This window comes from Rhinoderma darwinii, chromosome 2 (assembly GCF_050947455.1).
Source record: "Rhinoderma darwinii isolate aRhiDar2 chromosome 2, aRhiDar2.hap1, whole genome shotgun sequence".
In the NCBI taxonomy this organism is placed as follows: domain Eukaryota; kingdom Metazoa; phylum Chordata; class Amphibia; order Anura; family Rhinodermatidae; genus Rhinoderma; species Rhinoderma darwinii.
The window spans coordinates 25898044-25903245 of NC_134688.1; the positions used below are offsets into that span (position 1 = coordinate 25898044).

The window sequence follows — 5202 nt, forward strand, 5'->3', positions numbered from 1 at the left end:
CTTGTCTATTGCATCCAGGCCTTGACACATCGCAAATGTTCTTGGCAGACCAAAGCTGTCTAAAATCCCCCTACACTCCCTCACCCAATTACCTTACACCTACGTTCAGTCCCAAACCGAGCCATGTGGCCAGCATTTTGGACAAAGATACCCCTAACTTACATTATGCCTATTCCTACCAACTATCCAAGGTTCCCCACTGCTACGCCTTTCTTGGCATTTTGCCCGCTCATTACTTTTTCAATGTACAGAGCTACTGGTGGATACTGTATATAGTAACTAATGATGGACATACCGCATATAGATGAAATATTACTTCAGAGAGTCCCCCTGGCAGCAGGCAGCCGATCTCAAGAAATTCTGGAACAAAAAGTATAAACTGTGAAGATATTATGACGTGCGCTTAGTATGGTTCATCATATCAACAAATATATGTTCAGCCTATTGAAAACATCAGGGAGATTGTTCCCACAGTCTTGTCATGTGTCTCTATAGGAACATTCTGGATGACATCACATTATAGAATTTCTATAGGTTGTTATTTGCTATAATACTTACATATATACAGTGGATCTTCTAGCATGTCGGCTGTCACTGGTGCCACATATTCAGATGTTATAAATGTCTGTAAAATACATAATGGGTTTAATGCACATATATAAAATAACCCCATATCTATAATGAATAATAATATATTTACTTTCACACATTTCATTTTCTATCCCAGGGCGAGTCCAATGCCCCTCTGCCACACAAATAACACCAGCAGTATAATGGCACATAATAGTTGGAGGACCCTGGTATAGATTTTGTATCAGGGACCAGGAGCTTATTGTTATTCTTCTATATAATCTTATCCTTAATGGAAAACTTCTAATTTGTCTTTTGTGGAGTCTTTTGGACTGGAGTAGAGAGAGTAGAAAATGGTAAATTGGATTTCTGGATTCAACAGACAAAATAATTATTAAAGGGGTTTTCTGACTGTTTCATAAACCTTAGTCTAAGCCGCATATGGCTAAAAATAACAAATTGTCCCTACTCATTTTTTAAATTCCCTGTGGCTCCTGCGCTGGTGGTTCTGTTGTCTTTAGTTGCTAGGCCACAGCGGTCATGTCCGTGTGGATGGCATGTCACGTGGCAGCTATTGTGTCACATCCAGGGCCGGCCTTAGGTTTATTGGTGACATGTGCAGTATCTGTGACGTCCTCCCCCTTATGATGCACCATGTAGTGTCCAAATAATTTAATCATACAGTGCCCAAATAACATCACCCAGTCAATAAACTAGGGATTGTATCTTTCTGTTTTTTTATATTATAGGTTTGGGCCCTAAATGCCGGATCGGCAGTATAAGTTGAGGGTGCCCAGGCCATCTATGGTGGTAGTGCCCTCTTCAGTATTGACCAGTAATGCACACTATGTGATCATTTAGAGATGCAGTTAATAAAATACACTGACCTTGGACTCTCCTACTGAATAAATCCGACTGAATGTAGAACGTTATGTGATGTGAGGTGGAGGGCTCTGCTTAATCTTTGATCTGCCCTCCTGGGACGTGTGGTTATCATTAACTCTTATGAGGAATTAATTCTAGGAGAAAGAAAGACAATGTATTAGGACAAATCTCAATCAATGGCAACATTTCTATCTAGAACAGAGTCCAGTCCCCAACCAGTGTAAAATTACCAAAGGGGTAAATAGGATGACCGGCTGGGGTCCAGGGATTTGGGGTGGCCCACAGCTCTGGGGCTCCATACGCCCCTGAAATTGGACAAACAATAACGGCGCAGGGAGGAAGCGAAATGTCTGACCCGGTTGGTCTATTAGGTGAGTATAATTTTTTATTTTATAGGAGCAAAGGGGGCACTATTAATTTGGGGGATAAAAGGACTGAGTCGGGGCTTAGAAAAGGGGGCTTCATTACTGTGGGGCCATACAAAAGGGGCATTCTGAGCCAGGACATACAAAAAGTGTCATTCTAACTGTGGAGGGTATTGGTGGATACTGCATATAGTAACTAATAAGAGACGCACCTTGCATAGATGAAATATTGCTTCAGAGAGTCCCCCTGGCAGCAGGCAGCCGATCTTAAGGTGTTCTGGAAAAAACAATAATTGTGTCGTTTTATTTCTCCAGACAGACGTGTGCTCAGTATAGACCACCCAACAATGAAGGAAATGTACATTAGGGCTCATGTACACAGCAACTTCATGTGGACGGACCTGTATGGTGGCGCACAGACTGCAGTACTGGTAATGTAGACACTGTGTGCGCTGTGTGCTCCCCCATAAGCCAAATGTGTATTAGGAAATGACATAAATAACAAGTCCCTTATATATTACTAATACCATAATATCTTCTTTATGGAGCATTTCTATAATAATAATAATATAAAGCTGCAGCAAAATTCCCAGCGTTTACTTTTGCTACATGTGGATGAGTTTTTGAGACTGTAACTATTCACCTGTAACACTTGTGAATTTTGCCGCGCAGCAAATCTGCAGCGTCTGAATTCAGCTTTATGGCGTAGAATATAGTACTCAAATACTGCAATCATACAGTGCCCAAATAACACTGCCAGACAAGTATTGTCTGCCACACTGTAATGTAATCCATTATCAAGGAATTGTATCTGCTTCCTGAGCAGTGCCCTTTACTTTTTTTACATGAAGAGTGGGATTGAGTGTTCAAGCAATGGGTGCCCCAGACATCAAGACCAGTGGCGCCCCATTCATTAGTGACAGGTGATGCACCCAGTGTAACCGCACAGGTCGCACACCCCTAAGACAGGCCCTGGATGAACAACATTGGGGAATTTGTTCCCACAGTCTTGTCATGTGTCTCTATAGGAACATTCTGGATGACATCAGATTATAGAATTTCTATAGGTTGTCATTTGCTATAATACTTACATATATACAGTGTATGTCCTAGCATGTCGGCTGTCACTGGTGCCACATATTCAGATGTCATAAATGTCTGTAAAATACATAATGGAATAAACATAAAATAACCCCATATCTAGAATGAATAATAATATATTTACTTTCACACCTTTCATTTTCTATCACAGGACGAGTCAGACATTGAAAACATTTTGTAATGTTAGTGTAAACCCAGGGAACATAATTATAGGGGTGAAGAGGTTGCAGTCACACCCAGGCCCAGGTGTCCATGACTGATATTAGGGGGGGGTCACAATGTGGGCAATTTACAAATGCCAATCCCCAATGCCCCCATCTCCTAGAGGAATCCCGATTTTCGCTGCTAGAAACGCGATGTCAGTGAGAGAAGCACCCAGGCGGAAAGGCAGCTGCTGAGTTGCCCGGCCGCTTCTAAAACACAAGCAGTGGAAGGGAGCCAGCGCAGCGCCCCGTTCCACCTGCTGGAGGGATGCGCCCTATGTAATGGCACAGGTCGCACACCCCTAAGGCCGGCCCTGGCTACTGCTGAGCCTTATTAGGATAATATACGGTAGCTTTTTAAGACTATTTAATTAAATTAAATTAGACATCATATTGAAAACGACTGAGAAGTCACATTCCACATTACTGACAGCTGCAATTCTCAGACAATGGTAAGGGTATGTTCACACACTTAACTAAAAAACGTCTCTAAAATACAGAGCTCTTTTCAAGGGAAAACAGCCTCTGATTTTCAGCCATTTTTTAAACCACAAACATTTTTTGAGGCGTTTTTACCAACGTTCTTGGAGCTGTTTTTCTATTGAGACAATGAAAAACGGCTCCAAAAACGGCCGAAGGAGTGAAATGCACTTCTTTTTACAGGGTGTTTTTTATGCGCCGCTTTATCAAACGCCCACGTAAAATGCACCATCGGAAAAAAAAAAAAGTTTTTCCCATTGAAATCAATGGGCAGATGTTTGGAGGCGTCCAGCCTCCGTATTTTCGGCTGTTTTTCGGGGTGTTTACGGCCAGGAAAACGGCTGAAAATTGGCTGTGTGAACATACTCTGTTGTACTGAGTTGTAACTTTAATGAGAAAATATGAAACATTGAAATCTGAATGTAAAATGTTCAGTTGTTACTTGCATTAATAGAAACATTTTACTGGAACTTGAACTGTTTGTCTAAAAAAAAAAAACAACCCCCGACAATCACCAGAAAGAAATCCTTCTACAATCATATAGTTGTGGTGAGGTGATGGTGTGGTTAGAAATTGCTGCAGTAATGTCCAGTGTGAATCTGGCCTTATATGAGAATTCTAGAGCGTATATATTTCATGTGTCCAGTAACATGTAGAATTCATGATAAAATGCTGCATCTTACCTGTCAATCACACAGTCAATCACAGTCCCGGTCCAGACGTCATTGGCAGAAATTGTAAACAATATGTAATCCAGCTGCACATAGAACCTAACGGCTAGTACTGTCTATGACATCATCAGTGACATCATAAGCGGCTGCAGTATCTGTTACATCATCTAATTATCTCCTACTGCCTGGATAGACTGTCTGTGCATACACTGGATATAGGCGTTACATGGGACTGCTGTTTATAAACATGGAAGAAAGATACATGTGTGGTTATAGGGGCTATGACTAAGAACATGTAATGTATGAAACGTGTAATCTGTTACTAGATGGATTTTATACTGTAATACAGATGTAGCCATCTTTAACTTGACTCTGATAACTTGTTGCAGCGTGATACTTTCTTGATCCCGCAGCACTCCGCGTTTCAAGTGTGCGTGAGTAGGCTTCCACGCCAATGTGTAAAAAATGGGAACTCAGCACTCCAAGGTATTATGCAATAATTGATATTTGATTTCACATATAGCGAAAAGTAGTAATCCAAAAATAATGGCGCCATTACCCAACAGCGACCGAGGTCACAAGCGCCGCATATCCGTGTCTAAAGAAGGTTGAATGTATAGACCGAAACGTTAAAAACCTATTTTTGGATTACTACTTTTCGCTATATGTGAAATAAAATATCATTTGTTGCAGCGTGATATCACACAACAAAAGCCATTGAAAAAGTCAAGATAAGGGATTGTTTATTTAATGCGTTAAAAGTCAAGGTAAAGACGGCAACATCTGAACTAATAAAGGATACATTTTATTGAATTTCGTTTTAGGCTACATTCACACAACAGTAAAAAACGTCCGCTTTCAGAACAATGATGCTCTATGGGTATATTCACACGGCCTTTTTTTAACCACCCGTGAATATTGGCCGTC

At 40.9% G+C, this 5202-nt stretch overlaps 1 long non-coding RNA gene across 1 annotated transcript; it reads right to left on the reverse strand.

The window, feature by feature from the left end:
• Window positions 1–235: 235 nt before the first annotated feature.
• Window positions 236–4511, reverse strand: LOC142740417 (uncharacterized). The gene is made up of 6 exons (XR_012880651.1): window positions 4288–4511; window positions 2912–2978; window positions 2033–2097; window positions 1458–1589; window positions 559–625; window positions 236–360 (listed from the first exon to the last, which is right to left on the reverse strand). It is a non-coding gene; the product is annotated as an uncharacterized LOC142740417 (long non-coding RNA).
• Between the last annotated feature and the right edge of the window lie 691 nt (window positions 4512–5202).